This window comes from Peromyscus californicus, unplaced genomic scaffold (assembly GCF_007827085.1).
Source record: "Peromyscus californicus insignis strain IS unplaced genomic scaffold, ASM782708v3 Scaffold_23__1_contigs__length_62951481, whole genome shotgun sequence".
Lineage (NCBI taxonomy): Eukaryota > Metazoa > Chordata > Mammalia > Rodentia > Cricetidae > Peromyscus > Peromyscus californicus.
In genome coordinates, this window is record NW_026294534.1 from 41,661,299 (window position 1) to 41,685,768 (window position 24,470).

A 24,470-nucleotide genomic window follows, 5' to 3' on the forward strand; every position below is an offset into this window, starting at 1 on the left:
GGAACTTTTGGAGGTGTCACCATCCCTGATTCCAATCTCTACTACAGAGCTATAGTAATAAAAACAGCATGGTATTGGCATAAAAACAGACAGGTGGATCAATCAATGGAATCAAATGAAAGATCTAGGTGTAAACCCACACACCTATGGTCACCTGATTTTTGATACAGAAGCCAAAATTACACAATTGAAAAAGAATGCATTTTCCATGTCAGCATATACAAGAAGGCAAATAGATCCATATCTATCAAAGTGAACAAAGCTCAAGTCCAAGTGGATCAGAGACCTCAACATAAATCCAGATACACTGTACTTGATATAAGAGGCAGTAGGAAGTAGGCTTGAACACTTTGGCACAGGAGACAACTTGCTGAACAGAACATCTATAATGCAGACACTAAGATCTACAATTAATAAATTGGACCTAGTGAAACTGTAAAGCTTTGGTAAGGTCAATAGGGCAAAACAGTAGCCTACAGAGTAGGGGAAGATTGATAAGGGAATGAATATTAATTGTTAAATGCTAGCCATTACATGGATTTGATGAACAGTTTTTGGGCTCCACTATTCACCATGATTAAAGTCTTTCATTTCTTGAAAGACCAGTTCAAGTAAACATGATTATCAAAAACTTTCTTTAAATGATAATTGTTTATTGAAAATCCATATTTTCTTTACACTGAATGTAGTATCATACTATTGCCTCCAACTATTTTATATTGTATATGTGTTAAATGAGAGTGCAAACTGTTTGAACACAGTAAATTTGTACTCATATTTTTTCCCTGCCAGACTCCAAAGGAATTTTTTTCAGTAAGTAGGGTATTTGGGTATCTTTTTATTATATATATATATATATATATATATATATATGAGACAGTATAAATATATACAAATAGCATATATGAAAATACATGATCATGTTATTTCATATACTAACAAGAACAAAACGGTAAACTTATTGAATGAATTATTGATTCAGAATGGACTAGATGACTCAGATCATCTTTCATTTTTAAAACATTATAATTTTTATGAAGAATTACATCTATCAACAGCATTTCAAAGTTGATCATACAATACATAAGAGGATATTTTTGAAATAGGTATTTATGGTTTTGGAAATAATGTATGCCTGGAACAATGTTCAAGATTTTAATAATTCACTTTCAGGTTCTACTGCAATGTGCTGCCAGGATTCAAACTAATATTTACATAGACAATATAGACACCTAAACAGGCTGACACACTATGAGCTTTTCATCACTTTCATAACCAATATTTAACAGCCTTTAAGTAAATAAACCTAAATAAAATTACAAATATTTCTTGCACAGTCTCTTGTTTGTAATTGGTGGTAACTCTGGAAGTGACTAACTTTGTTAGTTTTAAGAATGCCTTGCACTAAAAGGAAATGGAAATGCACTCAATCTGTTTACATGACTTCAATTGGATTATCTAAATCTCAGACTGTGGGAAGCTCAGTATATAAAGTGCTTACTGTTCAAACATGAGGAACAGACTTTGGTTTTCTGGCATTCACACTAGAAATTATAACAAATTTATAACAAAAATTACAACAAATTATAACCAAAAAATACCACAAAACAAAACAAAAACCAAGAAAAAAAAAACCAATAAGAACAACAACAACAACAACAAAAAAAAAAGCCAAGTGAACAAGTACTTAGGAGGCACAAACAGCAAATCCCTATGACTAGAGAAATTCAAAGGTTGTGAATATGAAGATAATTCTTTAAAAATCTATCAATTGTATCTCCTAATATAGTTTTTTTTTTTTTATCAATTTTAGTCTTAATTATTATGAGTTGTATAGTTAGAATCTTCACTTCAAATTACTTGCAGTTTTTTTATCCTGGATGTTGCTGCATATTATCACTAAAATAAAATGTATTTGAAATGTTTGCTGACCTCTTTAAAATAAACACCAGTTTTGACTAGGAATGTGGTGAGATTTCTCAGTGATAAAAACACTTGACACTAAGCCTGCTGACCTGGGGTTGCTCTCCAGGAGTCTCATGGTGGAGAGAGAGAGAGAATTGCACCCCACAAGCTGTTCTCTCATCTCCACATGGGGTTATTGAAACATGCATGTGCACAACCACACCCCACACACACCCACAGGTGTAAGCACACCCATGTTCACACATACAAGTAAAATTGCTGGACTGAACTATTTAACACATGCATTCTGGTTGAATATCCCTAATATGATCTCTTTTTAAATATCCTTTTCTTTCTTAAATTATTTTAGTGCTGGTAGAAATCACTTCTCTAAACTGGATAATTATGTATTGTTAGCACTGAAATTTATCCATGACATATGGTGTCTCCTAAATTAATACAGAAAAAAATACTCTAACTTTTCATCACCTCCTGTCTTCCAAGTGTTCTTTCACAAAATCTCTCATGCTTTCAGTGAAGTCCAAAGTTTTGCTCCCTCTAAGTATACACTTTTGATCAACGAATGTTCTACATGATTACTATACTATAAATGAAGAACTCACCGTGAAAACTTCTTTTATGGGGAGGATAACAATTTAAAAACAAAATTATTTCAGTAAGACTTTATTTTCAGTGGCATCGGAAGAATGGGTAGAATTCAGAGCTTTCCAAACATCTCTTGAGTATAACGCTGAATTTTATTACTCAGCTTTCAAAATCCCCCTTGAATGCTGATATGACATCATGTCAGTCAGTTGGTAATTTATTCTCCTCCTGTCTGTCTTGTGTATTTCTGTTTTTAGGGCCTTTTGACATTTATGGTGTTGTGTTATGATGGTGAGATCTTGCTGATCCCTGGAGCTGGCTCTTCCATAGTCTAGAGAATGAGGCACTTCAATCTGCACTCTTTTAACACAGGGATGCATTGAGAGTGTTATGAATAAATATAGCATGCAACAAAAATTTTAAATGCATGTAGAATAGAAATAGTTTGTTTTGAAAATCATGTCTTTGAGATGCGTAAACTGTGTAGAGAGTGTTAAACTGCCTACTGGACAGTAATCTCACACTTAACCTTCAACAGTGCTTTCATACTATAAAGACAAAAATTGCTCTGTTGTACTCTTGTTTGTGTTTATGATCTCTTATTCAGACTTTGTTCTTCATTCTTATATTATTATTATTATATGTTTAGATACTCTCTAACTATAGGTATAACATAATTAGCTCCAGAATTTTTGCTTGTTTTGTTTTGAATGATTTGTTTAGACGATTCCTTGATTTTCATTGTCGTCTGTCTTCCATTCTTGACTTGTGAATTACCAGGGTCTTTAGTTAACTTTCCTCACATTTGCCTAAAGATCATCTTTCTTTCTGTTGTTTATTATTTATTTATTTTTGTCCGGCTCTGACTCATCTTAAGGCCAAGAAGAACAAGGAAATCTGGGCCTTCTTTCTCATGCAGAGTGTATGTCCACTGTCATTTTAGCCACGATGGCTTCTTCTTGGTAGCTATCATCACCATTGCCATCATCTTCATCAGGGTCATCACCATCCCTTTTTTATCCTCCTTCCTTCTGTTTTCTTAATCCTTCCTCTTCTCATTTCTTCCTCCTCCTTTTTTTGTCTTTTTTAATTTTAATTTTTTATTTTTTGCCTGTGCTGTGCTCTGCTGGGAATTGAATCCAAACCCCGACAAGTGCTGAACTAAGAGCCTGGAAATGAGGGACTAGAGTGAAGGTCTTCTGCTGGATGTAGTTCTGGTGAGGGCAACTGGGTTCAGCTCTCTTTTGCTTTTGACTACAATAGAGGCCCTTGATCATCACTATCTTGTGTTTTTCTTCCTGTCTTTCTGGAGGAAGCCAAATATGCTGGCGTTTTCTTTTTGACTCTGGATAACTCTATATTACAGGATTACAAAAGAATTAGCATTACTTTGGTTTACTGTGTTGTTACCTCACGATACGTTCTCAATCCTTTAAAGTCTCTCTGAATTATGTAGTCTCACCAATGCTTGCAACATCTTTACAACTGATATTTTTTCCAGGAGTGTCACAGAAGATATTACTGGTATTTCCTTCTGTAAAACTATAAAGCTCATTTAACTTGGTGCCATTCTGTTAATATGATTTGCACATAGCAAAAGATAATGCTTAAAAGCCCCTTTAAGCAATGGTTATTGCAAATTTTATCCTTTTTTGTGATTAACTAAAATTATGATGTGATACAATTTGATTTCAATTAAATTAAATTGAGATTTGAATGCAATGATAATAATGACAGTAATATGTAACTGTCTATGCAAAAGCAGTTTCTAGAATGAAATAAATACCTTCAGATCAAGACAGTAAAGGGATTGTTACAAAGAATTGAGTACCTAAATTGAAACTGAGAACAAATGTATCCTGACTTGCAACAAGTCTGCTCTAGTCACAGTCTGCTGTAGTCACTTTCCATCTCTGCAAAGCTCCACGTTGTGGAAATGCATGGCTTGCTCTTCAGATTCATTCCAAAACAAATTTCTTTGATGTGAACTCTCTTTCCACCAGGACTTCTTATGCTGCTCTTCTAACCTTAAACATGAAATTCTCAATCTCCCACAAAAATGACCTGCTCTGAGAGAAAACTCCATCAGCGTTTGGTTGATATATTTCCATTTAATACCCATAGCAATTACCTTAAGATTTAGCAAAGGTTATAATTAATAAATTCATTACCAAACTCTCTGTTCCAGGTGTTCCTGATATGTCACCAGTTCCCATTTCCACATACACATTAGTATAAGATATGGTGACTCTGCTTTCCACGGGAACCACAAATATTGCTAATATTCACATTTCGGCACTATTTCCAATTATCCAGTATTATTTTTTCTTCTGCAAACAGGATATATAACAGAATATAAGAATCACTCAACCTTTGGAATATGACATGCAGGCACTACATGTGAGCTGAAATGAAGAAGCAAGTCTGATTTCTTCTTGTTGGTTTTGGAACAAATGCTGGTAGTGGAATGAAAATGATTTTTTTTTTCTTTTTCACTCATTGAGATTTTCTAGGGAACAAGTTGAAAACTAAAATGAAAACATATATCTATCTATCTATCTATCTATCTATATAGATAGATAGATAGATAGATAGATAGATATAGATATCTATATATATTTGTAAAGCCCACAAGTGAGAGCGAAAATCAGAATCTTCGGTTTGTGTTTCATTTATCTTTGAAACTGATTTGTTGCATTTTATTTCTCATCTTCTGAATTCTGCCTATATTATTCAGTGATGATTTTAATCTCTGTATAGGTAATGTGATTCACAGATGATGTCTGGGTTTACTTTCAGTATAGCAACTGGTGAAATGATGTTATGACTGGCTATTTTAATTTCACTTTGAATAAAATCTATAGTCCTATCAAGCATGGGGTAAGGTTTGTTTGAGTAAAAAAATTCTAATAATAAAAATAATTTATTCTCCTTCAAATAATTTTGAGGACTGAAAAGACAAAGCTCTTATGAATGTGGACAGGATCCTAAAATAATATAATAATTGTTATTTGTGTTACTCTAGTGTTTCTCTTGATCTAATGAGACTACTGTGTAATAAATTAGTGAAACCCTAAATTAATTGAATATTGTCTGAACTTTTGGCAGGTAGCGCACAACAGTCAAGACATTGATGTGTAGTTTTCTATTTATTTCTAAAATTCACAATTGTAATCCATGGTTCAGTTAAATCTGTCTCTCAAAATGAGCAGTCCTCATACCTAGTGGGTACATAATACCTGATTGTACATTGGCATTACTTAGGTTTCCTTCCGTTTAATAGTATCCTGAATAATAATTTTGTTTCAATATTTGTAGATTCCAGTATTATTTGATATGAAGATATTTCTCTTCATTCTTTCTTTGTGGTTTTCCTAAAACCACATTAATTCCTCATAAAAATGCCTAGTTTATAACGACAATAAAAAAGGAGGCCATGGATTTAAAAGAGAAGAAATGGGATGAAAAGTTCAAAGGATGAAAAGAGAAGAGGAGAATGGTGGAATTATACTATAATCTCAAAAAAATGCATATGGAAAAATTTTGGAACCAGTTTTCCAGACAGCTCTTTAGTCTGGTGAAGTGTTCTGGATCCTTTTAGGCTATATGCTCTTCAGCGTGCACATCTCTCTCTCTCTCTCTCTCTCTCTCTCTCTCTCTCTCTCTCTCTCTCTCTCTCTGCACACTTCCTTCTTCCTGTGTTAGTTATACCATCAAACTATTAGTTCTCAAATACCATGTATGTGCTTTTCCTTTCAAACATTGTGACTGATGTTTGCACACAACAGCTTCCTGATAAATGTTGGACACTGAGCATTTTCTAACATAACATAACATTTACTTATTTTCTGCGGTTACATCTTTTTTTCATTTCTAAACTTACTTTCATCCCCTGTATGTCTAGAACATGAATTTGGCTCTTTATATTGCTTCTCTCTTCTCATCAAATTTTCCTTTTCCTCTGGTGGCATTCTTATTTTTTTCTTTTTATGTGCCTTTTCCAAGAGCATTACAAACAACAGAAAACCATTAACAATGTATAAGTGTGTATGTTTATGTGTTTGTGTGTACCATTTAATGAGATATCCTTTCTTTAAATGTTTATCTGTAATTTTTTCTAAAACATCCCTAAATAACTGAAATGGAACTACTATTGTATCCACCCTGTGTATTTTCTTTGGAATAACCTCAAATAAGACAATATATTCTAAGCCAACTCAAAATATTACATTTGACCACATATTAATTTATGTTCTCTGGGGTCATTTATTAATAGTTTGGCCAACAGAATGCTGTCCTTTATACCGATGCTCAGCATTTGGCCTACATTGATCATGAGTACTCAGAAGCTCAAGTCCATTTTTGTTTTCAATTTTCTTGTTTTGGGAGATCTATTCTAATTTTTTTTTTTTTTTTTGGTTTTATGAGACAGAGTTCCTCTGTGTTGCTTTGGAGCCTGATCTATTCTACTTTTAAATTTTGATTTATCTATATCTGAATCTGTGTTTGCCTCATAAGTGTGGGTCCTGTGTCTGGTGTTAAATGAGGAAATTACTTTTGTGTCTTATGTGCCGAAACAGAACACATACTTTATTAATCACTGGGTCAACTTTCTAGACCACGATTTCCAAATATTCTCTTTATATATTCACTTTTAGCCAAGCATGGTGGTTCACACCTTTAATCCCAGCACTATGGTGACCCCAGCACTTGGGAGGCAAAGGCAGGTGGATCTCTGTGAGTTTGACATCAGCCTGGTCTACAAAGAGAGTCTCAGGTCAGGTTGGGCTGTTACACAGAGAAACCCTGCCTCAAAACAACAGCACCAAATCCATATTTTCTTACTTTTTTTCATTTTTTGAGATTATAATATAATTACATCATGTTTTCCTTTCCTTTCTCCATACCCTCCCATATATTCCTCCTTGCTCTCTATCCAACTCACAGTCACCTTTTTTTTTTTTTTTTTTTGGTTTTTTGAGACAGGGTTTCTCTGTGTAGCTTTGCGCCTTTCCTGGGACTCACTTGGTAGCCCAGGCTGGCCTCAAACTCACAGAGATCCGCCTGGCTCTGCCTCCCGAGTGCTGGGATTAAAGGCGTGTGCCACCACTGCCCGGCTACAGTCACCTTTTAAATTAACTGTTGTTACATGGATATATACATACATATATATATGTGTGTATGTATGTATAGGTATATATATGTATGAATATATATATATATATATATTCATAAATATTCCTAAATATAACCTGCTCAGTTTGTATTATGTTACACGTATGTTTTCAGGGAAGACCATTTAATATCAGATAACATATTGGTATGGCCATTCCTCGCTAAGACTACTTCTCCCACTCTTGATACATCTGTGACTTGTATTTATTTGTGTACAATTTGGCATATTGATTTTCCCCTGTCCACTTTAGATATTTATGCAGTTTTTTAAATTTGGTTCTTCTGTGTTTGAATGGTTTAAAAAAAATCATTTTGCTTTCTGTTCTGGTGTAAGAACTAAGATTTGCAAATTAATTAAGACATGGATGTGATAAAAATATATTTTATCTTTACTGCACTGAAATATAGAATTAATACTGTGTGTGTGTTGGATAGTTTTATGAATTTTGACAGAAGCTACAGTACTTTGAATGGCAGGAGTCTCAATTAAGAAAATGCCTTCACAGAGACAGGTGGATCTCTGTGACTTCAAGGCAAGCCTGGTCTATAAAGTGAGTTCCAGGATAACTAGGACTGTTACCCAGAAAAACCATTGCTTGAAATAACAACAAAGGCCGGGCAGTGGTGGCGCACGCCTTTAATCCCAGCACTCGGGAGGCAGAGCCAGAAGGATCTCTGTGAGTTCGAGGCCAGCCTGGGCTACCAAGTGAGTTCCAGGAAAAGGCGCAAAGCTACACAGAGAAACCCTGTCTCGAAAAACAAAAAAAAAAAAAAAAAAAAAAAAAAAACCTCACAAGACCTGACTGTAGGCAAGTCTGAAGGGCATTTTTTTTTTTTTAATTAGTTTTCAACAAGAGGAGAACATCATTGTCGATAGGGTCATCCCTGGGCTGGTGGTTCTGGTTTGTATGAGAAAGCCTGTTGAACAAGCCATGATGAGCAAGGCAGTAAGCAGCAGCCCTCCATGGCCTCTGCATCAGCTTCTGCCTCCAGGTTCCTGCCCAGTTTGAGTTCCTGTCCTGACTTCCTTCATTGACGGACGGTGATACGGAGGCAGAAGCTAAATATTTTCCTCCACAACTGGCTTTAGGTCATGATGTTTCATCAGAGCAAGAGGAAAACACACTGACAAAGTGTGGTTAGTCAAAGTATTGCTTTTTCTTTTTTTAAAAAAATAAGTATAGTTTCTCTAACATACTTAACAATTTGTACTAACTTGGATTTCTCTCTTAAAGTTCAGATTTCACTACTTTTTGGAAAGGAGAAAGGAAAATCCTACTTTATTTAATGAAACCATTGAGCTTGGTTAAAAAAATAATTAATTTATTAACCAATTAAATCCCTTGATTTAATCCTAAAACTTCAAGGATTGACAAAATACGAGTTATCATGCCTTGGTGTATCTGTTCTGTGCTTTCATTGTGTTTGATTCCCTGACCTCCGAGGAGAGGAAAGATATTAGAAGGCAGAGGGACAGAGGACACCAGGAGAACACGGCCCAGTGAATAAACTAAGCAGAGTTCTGATGTGCTCAGAGGTTGAGGCAGCCTTCATGTGGCTTGCATTGGTCTGCACAAGGTCCTAGGCGTATGTGTTGTGGCTGTTAGCTTGGTGTTCTTGTGGGACTCCTAACAGTGGGGGCGGGTGTGTTTTTGACTCTTTCCTGCTCTTCAGACGTTTTTCCTCCTGTTGGGCTGCCTTGTCAAGCCTCTCTATGAGGGCTCTTTCCTTGTCTTATTGTATTGTACTTCATTGTGTTTGGTTGTTGTCTCTTGGAGACCTGCTCTTTCTGAAGGAAAATGGAGGAAGGGTGGATCTGGGAGAGAGAGGTGGCTGGCGAGCTGGCGGTGGAAGGAGCTAAGGGAGGGGAAACTGGTCTGCTCTTACTGTCCCCTACCTGTTGTCCGATGCCTTGTTGTTGCCTTTAATCCCAGCACTCAGGAGCCAGAGGCAGGATGATCTCTGAGTTTGATGCCAGCCTGGTCTTAGAGTGAGTTTCAGAATAGCCAGTGATACACAGGGAAATCTTGTCTCAAAAAAAAAAAAAAGCAGACAAAATGAATCTATTTTATATAAAAAATAAAATTGCATGAAACACTTATAGAATGAGTATTAATGTAACACTCTCCACAGTCATAGGAAAAGCCAAACATAGGAGAGATTTCTTTTTATTGCCCTTTGTATCTATCTGTGGAGATTTGGTGTAGAGCCACAAAACAGGCTAGAACGTAGTGCTACTGAATTTCTAAATAGCTGTATATCAACTTCCAATTTGTTAAAAATAGTAAACGGTGTTACTTATTTCTTTTTTCAGTCTCAATGTAGTCTTTTCCTCTAGAGAAAAATTTTCTATTCAAAATAGTTCATAAAGCTTCTTGTCTTTGTAATCAACTTAAAGCTAGAGGAAATGACTTCCTTCCATCAGCAGTGCACCATTTTATTAAATCCAATCAAATGTTCTATTTACACACTTCAATCCTCAATAAAATCCAACTTTATTATTTCAAACCTATAATCTTCAGCAGCATTGAATAAGTGTATTTCAGCAGAGCCGAAGCACTCTGTTGTATTAATCAGCTAGATAAAATTTCAGAAAGAGGAGAGGAGGAGCAGATCTGGTGGTGGGCTGTGCTTTATTTGTTTGCTTTGTTTTAACTGTTTTAGTCCTCTCTTCCAAACTAATCAGTTTTACATTTCATGTCAAAATTCTGATTAGTAAATATTGTGTGCTGAAATGGAAATGTTTGCATCTTAATATAGTTTTTATGTGCCACATGGAAGGTTTTGTACTGAGCACAGTAAGAGAATACTAACATTTCACTATTTTGAGAATAAATAATCATACTTGTCTTGCTTTATATGACAGAAATCATCCAGTTAATTTCTAAGAAAATCTAAAGTATAAAATCTAGTAAAAACTATATTGAATAAAAGAAATATACCTCATTGCAATTCTTTGAAATAACCTTAAGTAAATTGTGTCACAAGATGAGTAAGTCACACTGACTGTAACTAAGGCAGGGATCACTTCAAGCATTACTATGCTCAACACATTTCTTCTTCATGCTGTCTATTAGTCTTTTGAAATTTTCTATGGACTTGCCCAGAAGCACCTACAGGGAATGTTTCTACTTTGTTGATAGAGCAGAGAAAATAGCTCTGGATTATGAGTTGGATGGCCTGTTTATAGCCATGGATTCAGAGTTAAGTACCTCTGTGACTTTGGGCATGTGATTTATACTCTCAGCAAGTAAGTTAGCAGTTACCATCCTTCACCTGTGGGAAATAGGGTCTCCTTCATATATTTCAGCTATTACAATGTGATCTTGAGAACAAGTTCAAATTAGCTAACATAGCATTTGCTTATTCAACAATGAAAGTTTGCAATTTCTGTGATCATGGCAGACAAGCTCCTCATTCTCTCCAGATAACCTTGTTGGTATTTATGAGTGATATCTGAAGTTTTTTAACTATTTCAGGTACAATTCTTTGAATTTCTGAGGTTGTGGTTAACAAAGTGCTAGTTTATCAATGTAAAGTTCATGTAACATTGTATAAATATATTTTATAACCTAGAAATGCAAGATTCAGAAATAATCCTGAATCTTATCATGTTAAAGTTGCAACAAATCATTTAGTTCATTTGGCAAATAATGATATATTGGTGACATTTGTGTGTGATGCATTAGTAAATGGAGAATTACCTAATAAGGCAAAATGTCTGGCTTTGAGAAATGTTTTTGGAGTCATCCATCTGCTAGTGGAAATGTTGTCCTGAACCCAACTGATACAACTGAATATTTATTTGACACTTAACTGCTTTGAAAATGGAAAGAGCTTCACTATACTATGGAACAGAATATCCAATAAAGTAAACCTCCTTCAATACACTGTAATGTAGACTTAAAAATGGATGCAGCATAGTCATACGAGTGAGAAAACAATGGTCTTTTACTAAGAAAACAATCACTAAACCCAATGAATTAATAGATATAAAAGTATTCTTTAAATATAAAAGTATAAATGCTTATCACTAAATGAATAGGCTGGATTATGAGAACCGTGAGGAAGGATTTAAGGTAAATTGACAAATATATACTGTGGACCCTAATAAACTTATCTTTTAATAGAGCTTTTCAATGTTGAGAGCTATTTGTACTTTGAATGAAAAAAGTAAGTCACTCATTTTTAAGACTATTCCTTAATGCAAACATCAAGATAGAGAAAAATAAATTTTTTTTACAGAGAAATCATTTCACATCTCATTTCTGAAATTCAAAAGTACATTAGAAAGTGTCAAAACACAATGACCAGAACTCTGCTAAAAGTAATCTACCCCTGTCTCCAGAGTACAAAGTATGTGACAATTTATCTTATTTGTGCAATTTATCTGCAACAATCAAATCATTTTCTCCATTCTGAGGTGCTTATGTAGACATGCTTCAGTTAAGTAATGATTTGTATGCACATCATATTATGCCATCAATCTAATTGTGATTTCAAGTTGGTATTGTCTATTGACTCTTTTTATGACTTAACTGTCATCAGTTACAAGAGAAGGAAGCTAGAGTTGGGGAGATGTTTTCCCCCATAAGGGAAAGCAATTACCACACAAGAATGAGGACCCAAGTTCAGATACCTAGCACCCTTGCAAAAGGCCAGGTAGTTCTCTGGATTCCTATAATCCCTGAACTGGGAAGACCAAGAAAGAAGGAGCCTTGAAAGTAGATGTCACCCATGCTAGCTAAGTCATATGAGAAAGATACAGGTTCAGTGAGTAACCCTATCTCAAAAGAAAGATAGAGAGCATTAGAGAAAGACATCCAGTGTCTGCCTCTGGCTGTCACCCTCATGAAGACATACACACCTATAATATACACAGACATGCACCAAATCACATGGATTTATTAATGATATAAATTTATTATTTGTTATGCATTTTTTTGTGTGTGTACTAATTTGGAGTTTAGAGTATAAAACCAGCATCTATGTTAAAATACACATCACACACATACAACAAACACATGGATTTAATAATGAAAGGAAGCTTAAGTAACTCGACCAATATGAAAGGTTCATCATAGATTTATACCGGACTCAAAATCCCCTCTCTTCCTCTTTTTTTTTTCTCTCCTTTTGTTCTTTCTTCAATCACTTTAATAATTTACTGCTGTTCTGAGGCATGTAAAATCATAGCAACTTCCAGAAAATTACTAGATCTATTATCTACTTATATTTGTTAAGTGAAATATATCATCTAAACTTAGTATTTTACATCTTGGGTAATAACAAATCTGACCATTCTCACACAAACAACAAAAATATGTTAAGAAGTATGAAGAACAGGACGGAAATCTTAAACCACACTAAATCAATGTATTACAAATACAACTAACTAGAGTAAAAAAAAAATCTCTCTTAAAATTAACAATACAAGCTGCAAAGATATGCTTCCTCGGTAAGATAATATATACATATTAATATGAAACTAAATGGGTTAAGGTTGGTTCCAATAAGACTTTCTTGAAAATTCTCCATATTAGCCAATGGAATATTGCACTATTACAATGTATACACAAATTTGATATTATTATACTTAGAAAATAAAAAAATAATTTTCATATTTTATTTAATTTGGATTATGATCTTTTCTAATAAAGGAACTTAAAAAAATTACAATGGTACACCTGGTTGAATGACTCTTTATAGAAAGATTGTGTATCCTGTTTATCTTATTTTATATTGCAAGTTTCCACTGAGTGCTAATAAGTGCATGCCACTGAAGAGGTTGGCACTTAACATCTGTCACTAGCATCCAGCAACTGCACCTACAGGGAACTGTCAGAGAGATTGTTATTCTCCTTTGTAACACCCTGAATCTGTCTCACATCATTTACATACAGATAGTCACAGGCATTCATCATTTCATTATGCTGACGACTTCACTATCCTGATGTGTAATGTCTCTTTAATGAGCCTCAAAAAATACAATATTCCTTGATTTATGACTGCTTAACTGAAAAATTATACAAATTGGCAAAACCGCTCCTAATGTATTTTCATTTTTCCTCCAGATTACACTTATACTTAACAGTGACTCATGAGTTCAGATCCTGCTTCTCTGAGAAGAGAAATGATCAGAATTTGACTTAGCATGTTTGACTACCACTGTGGCTTATGTGCATAGCTGAAGCTTTGTGGGAAAACTGTGCTCACACCAAAAATTAGCAAATGAAAATCAATCACTTTTTACCCCCCAAAAGATTCTTTATTGGACAATTTACTTTCAATATCACTCTGTCTGATAAGTATTCCTTAGATTTAGAGATGGCTATCTCACAAATGGTCTTTCATTTTATTCTGTTTTGAAGGCATAGATTGAAGATCAGGGGAAAGAAAAAAGAAAAAAAAACTGAAACAACATCATTTCTAAAGAGAAAAAAATAGAGGTAAACCTGTGATAGAGACAGAAACTTGTAAAGTAGGATAAGGATGCTGTGTCTGCCTCTTTTGACTTTGTCATAGGACTTTCCTGGAAAGCCAGAAGCAAAATGATGTCCCTAAACATGTTTTTTATTCTCTTGAAAACTATACCACTACAAGTGATTAAACATGTCCTATTATATATTTATGTGTGCATATATATATATATATATATATATATATATATATATATATATACATATGTATTTATATGAATAACTAATGCTGATTCACAAAGGACCTTGTGAATCAGCACAAATACCATGAACAGAAATAGAGCAAACTTTAGGAATTGGCAGCCTTATAGTCGATATTATGCTCCCTTAAGTGTAGCTTCCATTCAATACATCTGAGATTGGTTACAGTTTTCAATTTCTAAAAGAATAGGAAATTGGACTAATTTAACACAGAATCATCAAAAAGACTGGTTCTACTTAAATGAAAGTAAGCACAGGACTGTTTTCATTTAGAAACAAGTGATGGGATTGCATATAGAAACTTAAAAGATATACACAGTAAATATATCCTTGTCCTGTGAGGAAATGACCATGTACAAAATACACAGAAGAAAATTAGGTCTTTTATTTAACACTAGAATTCTACTTACTATTTTGATTAGTACCTTTCAAACTATCTGTAAAATTCTTGTAGTTATATCTAAATTTATGAGAGACCCATGAAGAAAGGATAATATTCAAAGTTGAGAGGAACAGAAAAATGTGATTTTATTTCTTTGGGTATTCCTAAATAAGTATTCTAGAAAACAATGAAATTGATTTGGTAACACAAAAATATACTTTCGGCGATCATCTGTATATGTAGGTAACTTCCTTCATTGAGCACTTGTATATTTACTAATTCATGTATGCATTTCACAGAAAGTTTCAGAATATGCAGATCATTTTACCAACCATTATGTCCATTGTTACTTATGATCTTGATTTAATCTTCATAGTTATTAACATCATATGTACTAATTATAATCAATGCATTAAAAAAAGGCATCATGAATTTGAGAGGAAGATGTATTTAGCAAGTACAGGGAAATTTGAGAAAGGGCATTGTGGAAAGCCATGATCAAAGTGCATTGTATGAATGTATGAAAATTTTAAGGATAACTAAAAAAATAAAACCACATTTCTTTTATTTGAGATGACTTAGGAATGGGTTATGACAGTTTCCCAACTTTTTATTTTTGGATTATGGAGTTTTCCATCATTCAAAATGCAACATGAGGTCATTTCTTCTTGTTATTCAAAAAGACTTCTCATCCAGTTTTACTTTTACAAAATACTAGATGATCAACTCCCTTCAAGAGCAGTTTGCATTACACAATGTCTGTTTCAAAGGATTCTATGCATTCCTGTATTCTCCCCATTTTTGTAGTTCAAGAATTAAAGAGATATCATTTCAAAAAATCTTGGAATTAACTCATTGTCTATTTTTAATTTTAATGAAAATGGGATAATTGCTAAAGTCATGGAAGTAGTAATCTATCATCTCTATCATTGTAGTCACTGGCTTGACTAAAGCCATATTAAATATTTCCTATACCTTCCAGTATTAGATGATGTATTATCTCTAGTAGTCTTCATTGTTGAGACTCACCTGATTCCAAATAATAGATACTAAGAAGTATAGTGATAATATGTGAAGTATTTCACATACATTGAATTACCTAATCCTTCTAATGACCCATTGAGATTAATAGAAATTTTACATTATGGGGATAGGGAAGCTATGATTATGAATAATAGACTTTGCCAAATGATGTAGTGATCCAGTAGTACAGCAGATCCCAAAGTCAATGTCTATTTCAACTCAACCTTTGGTACTTAAGAAACCTATGTTTTTAGTTAGTGTCCATGTTCCATCAATTTTTCTATCTTTCCTGGTGATCTTTATATCTTACTCATTAAAAACAACAAAAATAAACCACCAAAAGAAATATAAATCACAAAAGTTGGTATAGCTGGGTCTTGAGGAAGACTTATCCTCAGTTTTCTGAGAAACTGCCATACTGATTTCCAGAGTGGCTGTACAAGTTTGTATTCCCACCAACAGTGGAGGAGAGTTCTCCTTGCTCCACATCCTCCCCAAAATAAGCTGTCTAGTGGAAGCACATGAACTGTAGACTAGTGGCAGTGGAGCCTCCATGGGACTGGACTAGGCCCTCTGGATTTGGAAGATGGTTGTTTGGCTCAAACTGTTTGGGGGACACCTAGGCAGGGGGATTGGGATCCATCCCTGGTGCATGGGCAGGCATTTGGGAGCCCAGTGCCTGTGGTGTGATGCCTTGCGCAGCCTTGGTGCAGTGGAGAGGAACTTGGACCTGCCTAGGCTCAGTGTGCTGGGCTCTGTTGACTCCCCATGGGAGACCTTGATTTGGGGGATGTGGGGATTGGGTGGCTTGGGAGAGAGGACTGAGGCGTGGCAGGAGGGAGGAGGTGGGATCCGTGGATGATATGGTAGTAAGTAGAAAATTTCTTAATAAAGAAAAATGAAAAAAAAAAGTTAACTTAGAGGATGTCTTCTTTCCATCTTCCCTAATGCTGTCAATCTTCTCTACAAGTGCTCTCTGGACTTGTTTCAGTTTATCACTATCTTTTCACTCTTTATTATAGTGTCATCTTCCACCGGCCTGGCTGTATTTACTCTGCATTTTCAAAGGTCACCTTCTAGGAATCAACTCCATGGCAAAACTCAGCTTTGGATTTTTAATTGCTCTCTTGAAATGAACTCCTAATCATTTATTTCTCTTTAAACTCTCTTGAAACTGACTGACTCTCCTGGTTCTGCTGTCTTGGTGCTACCTTTCTCTCAGTCTGATTAGACATCCATACCTCCCACAGTTCTATTTTTTTCCTTGCCGTCCTGACTCATGTATTAGCTGTAAAAACCTAACGACATTTAGCAGTATAACATGCCCATACTCATGTTGCCCAAGCGCAATAGCTTCTAAACAAACCTGGTTCTGCAGCTACATGACTACCTCAATACCAGTGATCACACATTAAATCAAAATGATGATCTCTCTCCTCTCTCTCTCTCTCTCTCTCTCTCTCTCTCTCTCTCTCTCTCTCTCTCACACACACACACACACACACACACACACACAACATTTATTTTTCTCTCTTTGCATCTATTTACATGGCACTTAGCATGAAATAATGTGTTCAGTTCCCCCTTTTTTCCTCAATTGCTGTGCCATGGATTCATTTCTGCATGCACAGTTCTTTTATACTGCTTTCCCCGCCCTGAATACCTCTCAGATTTGATCAGAATACTTTTGACTTCCCTTATGCTACTTCTTACACCTCTCTGACTTTGTTGTTTGAGCCTTCACCTGAATACCACGTCCAGATGAACTCAGTTTAGACCCCATTTTCATTGCTTCTCATCCCATAAACCTAGTACAATTTCCCAGTTTCCTCCTTGTATTTTATGCCTATCTCCAGCCTTCTGGTACTTTTAAATAGAAGTAGAGTGCATGCACTGAATAAGTGCGTGACCTCTTGATTCTGCTTTGTACCATTTACTACAATTTTTTTAAATTGACCTCTCTTAACTCAATCTTTATTCTCATATAGACAAAATGGAAGACGTGTGTAGTGTATAAGCAAGCAGAGGAGCTGTGAAAAAATTAAAACTGTGTTAGCTGAGCAAAGTTAGCTTATAGGTGATGTGAAATGTTGTAATATTGTTGCTACATTAGTGCTTACAAACACTCTTTACTTTGGAGTTTTCAGCAAACAGGAAGCCCTTTTAATGTGAAGAATGCTATTAATATAATTTACACCAGACAAAGCAAGGGTTCGTGTACAAGAGTGGTAACCTGAATGTGGCTGTTTATGTGACACTATTCTAAAGAAATGAGAAATTTTGTGTTGACTCCCTCCCTGAAGAAATTAAGAGGAAATATGCATGTAAAATGATAATCACTATGGATTTGGGCTCAATACCAAAACCTTATGTGAGATTTACTTTCCAGAGGAAGAGGGAGTTGAGAGGTAGAAATTAGGGTCTTATACACATGAGGAAAGAGCTCTGCAATTATTCTGTTCTCCCCAGAACTCTAAGACTGATTATACTGATTCCCTGGTAGACTTCACAGCAGAAAAGGAATGAACATTAGCCTCGGAAGGAAGAAAATTCTGTGGCAGCCAAGAACAGACTTGCCTACCTTCACCACATTGTTCCACGTGGGAACTTTACAGAGACCATGTTCAGACACCTCTCCTGAAATCTCCTTCCCAGGGAAAAGGAGAACTATGGTAAACACTCTTTTCAAGATTCTTTGACACAACTAGATTATCTGGCTGCCCTCTGTAAATCAGTAATCGGTTTCAGAATTTCCTTGGAACCGAAATGGTCAAACTCATGGTGATCCACTTTAGATTCAGCCATTACTGTGTCATTGGAGATAATGAAATTGAGAAGCCTCTTTCTCCAGTTGAGACTTCTGTTTGTAGTATTCCAGAAAGTAATAAATTATTGACTTATTTTAATTTTGTGTAATGATCTTAGTTAATGACTTAGGCACCTGACTAGTAAGCACTCTCCATTTCGGGTCAGCTTCTGAAAATGAAACAATATGTGGAAAATAGTGTTCATATTGAAAATATATTGGAAAATGGTATATTTCTGATCTCAATTAAAGCATAGTTTTATCTCTGATTTATTCCATGATTTAGAATTAGAATATTATTATATGATTTCTTAGAAAAAAATCAATAGAACTTACTCATGTTAAAATGAACATCCTATGAATAATGAAAATTGTATGGTATGAGGGACCATTGTGTTACAGGAACAATCTATATGATTTTTATTTGAAAAAACCTCCAGTAGGACATGGTGGTATATACCTTAATCCAAATACTTGAGAAACTGAGGAGATGGATGTCTGTGAGTTCCCAGCCTACCTGGTCTACATACTGTATCCCAGGCTAGTAGAAGAAAGTCACAATAACTCAGGAGAGAACATATATGTGTATATACAAATTTCAAATACCAAGTTCTTCAGGTTTCTGAAGTGAACTTATATTGAACTAAAGACAAAAGGCTTAAGAATACATACATACATATATACATATATATATATATATATATATATATATATATTCCTTTTCTAAAGAGTGAACGTATAGACAAATTGGACAAAATGATTTAGTATTTTGTCTTAGGGAAATATTGTGGAGATTTCCAAGAAATAGAAGACATAAGTAGAGAAAATATGAGACGTATTTGACAAGTAATACTAAGAAAAGATGTTGATGAATACTTTTTAAGATTTGAGCTAGTAAACACATTTAATAGTTTTTGTTTTGAGTATTAAATTGTCTTTAAACAAATTATTCAGCTATTCTATGAATACATTTTTTGTGTGTAACATTGGACAGGTAAAATTAAAAAACAGATAAAGATACCCTACCATTACTTACCCATTTAAATAATAAAGTAGATCTACCACACAGGTCTTAGATATCAGTAAAATATTACTATATACATAGTTTTCAAATTTTGAAACTGCAATACTAAGTTGTACTGTATATTATCTAAAGTACCTCTGAATTTATGAGTAAATTAATCCAATTTCAAATGATTTATTCTAAATGCCTTTCAAGAACAAATGCTCTATTTCTGAAAAGATAGGTTTTGTGTCAAGGATTTTTAATTTTTATATTGTTGAATAATTCCTTACAAGAATACTGTATTTACATATTTCCCATGCCTCTTGCTCACCGCTCAAAATGACGTTTACTTCCAATCCACAATCTTTATTGCTACTATAGCAAGTGAAAACTAATGCATATTATATTTAAGTATATCTTAGTTAGACATTCAAATATGCAGCCATCAGCTAAGCTGGAGTCAGGCCAATCAGATATATTGCATGTGATTGAGCATCAGCCAAGCTGTGTACATATGAATTCTAAACCTGAAGAATCCATCATTATCCTCACTATTAATTCAGTCTTTCTGTGTTGCTATAGTCATATTTTCACTTGAAATACACAGTATCAAAGACATTATGACCCAAGATAGACCAGACCACAGTCAAACAACAGCAAAGTTCTACCATACTGAACCTTTTTATCAATAAGAGCACTTAACTCTAAATTACACTAAAGTGCTGTGGAACGTTAAGGGGAAAGTTTTTTTTTCTTTTATATTTATAGAAGAAATCAAGCCATTAGACCTGTTTACAAGTTTTTATTTTTCTCTGGAGGCATGGAAGGGGTTTGTGTCCTTAAACAGCAGAAGTTGTAAGGGAAGAAGACTCACTAACCTAATTAGTTACAGACTGAACTCTCCATTAATTAAACTTGGTTCTAAACTCCCATAGATGAAAAGTTTCATGGATTTTAAATAGCTGACCTCATAAAAGTCTTTTATTCTATCTACTATTCAATATTCCAACTCCTACTAAATTTCTTAGGGAAAGTAGGCTTCACTTTCGTAATGATTTCATAATGACTATAATTTCTCAGCAGAAACAGTCATATCTACTCATATCTATTCTGGCAAAGTCATTTTGACAGAAAACATTTGACATTTTACCCTTTACTTTTGTTTATATATTTATTTCTAAAATTAAGTGATTTTATTCTCAGAATATTTTCCCATTTATTTAATACTGTTTTCTTATCGTCTTTCTTTTCAAGAGTTTGTAACATTCTGTAACTAAGAAACAAATTTTATTCTTCAACATTATGGAAGAATTTCACAAATAATATTATCAAGTGATAAAAAAATAAACAATCTTAACTCATTAAGATGCTTACAGTTATCTACCTCTGTGAGTTGTTTTAGTTTTTCATCCAGAATAAATGTCACAGGAGATGAATATCCACTGGTTATTTTTATCTCTTTTCTTTAGTTCTTATGATTGCTGTCTTCAATTCTGAAAAAAATAAAAAATAGTTTTACTGTCAAATAAAGTGATTTCTGTGCAAATTATAAAACTGTAAAAAAATACTAGATTATTTTTCTGAACACAATAACTCTAAATACTGAGTGAATATATAATGAACAATTTTTAAAAGTGAATTTACATATGAAGTAATAATCATCAGATCCACCAAGCTTATTTTACTGTGTCTATGAAGCAAATTAAATATCACCTTTCACCTCCAAAGTAAGGTTTAAATCTGCAAACATTATCTTAGTCATACATATTTTAATAAGTAAATCTATGATATCACAAAATATGCTGTTTTCTTTCTCTTAGCTAAATTATTACCACAAAAACAACCCAATATTATTTCGGTAAAATAATAAATGAATTTGTATTGGCCAAGCAGCAATGCAGAAGTTGTTTTATCTTTCTGTAGCTTGTCAGCTATGTATATAGATATCGCATTTAACGAAAACCTATGTATTTAAATATTGTGTGATATACTGAAGAAAACTGTAAAAGAGAAATATCACCATTTTTACAATGAGTTGACTGTAGAAAGATGAATGTCTGAGTTATTTTTTCAGACTCTCTGATCTCAGACACGCAATGGGAGAGGAGAGCAACTTCATTGTGCTTTGGTTATATGTCAAGCAAAACCCACCAGCCAGAACTAGTGGAAAAGCTTATTTGTTAATAGATTATTGTCACTCGCACTAAAATTCAGGCATCTTCTTTCCTAGGTAAGTGTGTTATAAGTGAGCCAAGTACTCAACCTCTTCCCTGAAGATATTCTTGGGGTTTCTAGCTTTGGTTATATCGTGTTAATTAAAAAATAATGTTGTAATACAACTAATGTTTTAATTATAAATGATTTATTTAAAAACAGGTGTTGGAGTGATTGCTCAGCAGTTAAGAACATTTGCTAATCTTGCAGAGGATAGGAGTTTAATATCCCGCACCCACATTGAGTGGCTTAGAACTGCTTGAACTTTCAGCTCCAGAGCATCTCTCTCATTTGGACTCTGGGGGGGACCTGCCCTTACATACACATTACATGCGTATAGATATAATTTAAAACAAAAAAAATTACAAAAAAAAACTTTAAACATATAAATTGCATACTGTCATTCTTATCTGTCAGGCCAGATATTGATGTACTTAATCCACATGAGACCTAAGAATTGTGAGAACAATAGCAAAGTTGGCCAAGCAACAAGTTTATCCTTGAAATATTATTCATAGTGAGAGGAGCTAGCCTTAAAAATCTAACCGCATAGTGTACCACAACAAATAATGTCTCTATCTCTCAAGGAATTTACTAATGCCAGTCATCAGAAGCACTGAAGTTTTTCACTATCTCCGGAGTTAGTACATTTATTATGATTTTTAAGTTAATATCAGTCTTTTTTTCTGATGCATACTTTTTAAATCTGTATTCGCATAATTGTCATTATTTGCTATTTAAATATCTTGAAATTTGTCTATGTATTAATAATCCTCCATATAAGTTTCAGTGTAACAAGAGCTTTGCATATTCCAAGTTTCTCAACTGTCTTATCATAACTTCAATTATCATTTTCATTTATTTGTTCACCTTTTCCCCAAAATACTTTTAATATACTTTACTTCTCCTTTACTTCTTTTTAAATATATTATAATTTCTAGTAGTATATACTGGTATTTTAAATTTGTCACTTGTTTCTTTTACCTTTTTTATTAAATGGTTTTTCATCCAAAATATTTTATCATATTCTTCCCCTCCTCCTAATTCATCAAAATCTTCCCCACCTCCCCATTCACCTCACTTCATGTTCACTCTCTCTTGGTATGTCAAAAAAAAAGAGGAAATAATCGAGTTATTTGAAATGTCTATCTTGTTCTAAACAATTGCTGCAATTTCTTAAAATATTCTAGTTTTATAAATGTATTTGTTTTCAGAATGTAATTCTAATGGGAATGTAAAGATTCTGACATGCGTGGTACATTCCTTCCGTTACTTCATAACCTCTCTGAAAACTTCAATCTCATGATGCTCTTATTTCACTGTTTTAACGTTTATGAGACTTTGTTTTTGTGACCTATTAGTTGTACTCTGTTGGCTAAGGTAAGACTGATGTTTTCAATCTCTACTTACACAGCCTTTAGTGCTCTTGTTACTGTGGAAAGTTACTGTATATAGACACACACATGGCTGCTTTTTCAACTGTTAGATTTAGCCATTCATTCTTTGAAATAATGTGTGAATATGAGCCTGGCATTTCAGTTTAATACCCTTTCTCTAACATTTTCAACAGTTATATATCTTATTCTGATTGTGCCTTCTGCTTCAGTACTTTTGTTTTAAGATTTTAATCTATTTAATCCCCATCCTTCCACTAGAAACCATTCAAGAAATATTTGTTGAATGCTTTAATAAATGAATAAAAACATGAATTTATTTTTGGTATCTAATCTAATGGTGACAATGGATGGTTCCTCCTTTTACCAGCTCATTGAAACTCATGTAGTTTATCTAATAAAGAAATATGTGCTGAATTGTCTGGCTTGAGGGTTGAGAAAGTATATGAAGGCTTTCAGAGTCTTGTTTAATTTTCCCTTATGTTTGGCTCTCTGTGTTAATTGGGACTGCTACAACTTCTACACAGGTGAATTCATTGATATTCTACAGTTGACCATCCAAGGACTTATTGCTAGGTTATCTGACAAGTAGTTATGGAAACATTAGTGTGGTATTCTACCTTGTTTTCTATGGCCATAATAAACACTACTTCTAAAAGCAACTAGGGGAGCAAAGGGTTTATTTGGTATACTTCCCAATAACAGTTCATAACTGTAGCTATTCAGAGAGGGAAATCAGAGCAGGAGCAGAGGCTAGAATCATGAAGGAATGCTACTTACTGGATTGTGTCCCCACAACCTGTCTTTTTGTACAAACATGGACCATTTTCCCAGGTGTGAGATCACCCATAGCAGGCTGGGCTCTCTCCTAACAATCAATAATCAAGAAAATGTCCCACAGACGTATCCACAGATCAATACAGTGAATGGAACTCTTCCATTAATGTTCACTCTTGCCAGGTGATTATACTTTGTGTCAGGTTGACAGAAATTAACCAACACAAGTTGTCAGGAAACCAATAAACACCTAGTATTTGAGAAAAATCAATCAAAATCAAACCTTAGTTATATCTGAAACAGGTTTTGTTCTGATAATATAATCTCCACTGTTAAATCAGCCTAGAAGAGGAAGCAAGATTATTATACTTCCAAGCCCTAGTCAAAGAGCTTCATATGAAGCTGCTATACCAATTTTGCTTTTTAATATTGAAATAGTTTTTGTTGATAAAAAGAAACCTCTTAGTCTACCTAGATAATTTCCTAGAGAGTAAGAAGTATG

The 24,470-nt window shown here is 34.1% G+C and overlaps 1 protein-coding gene across 1 annotated transcript in view; it reads right to left on the minus strand.

The window, feature by feature from the left end:
• Positions 1–24,470, minus strand: part of Tenm3 (teneurin transmembrane protein 3) — a 2,633,929-nt gene that overhangs the window by 2,533,583 nt on the left and 75,876 nt on the right. Inside the window, 1 exon segment of the mRNA XM_052752285.1 lies at positions 20,968–21,076. The gene's annotated coding sequence lies outside the window, so the exon portion shown is untranslated.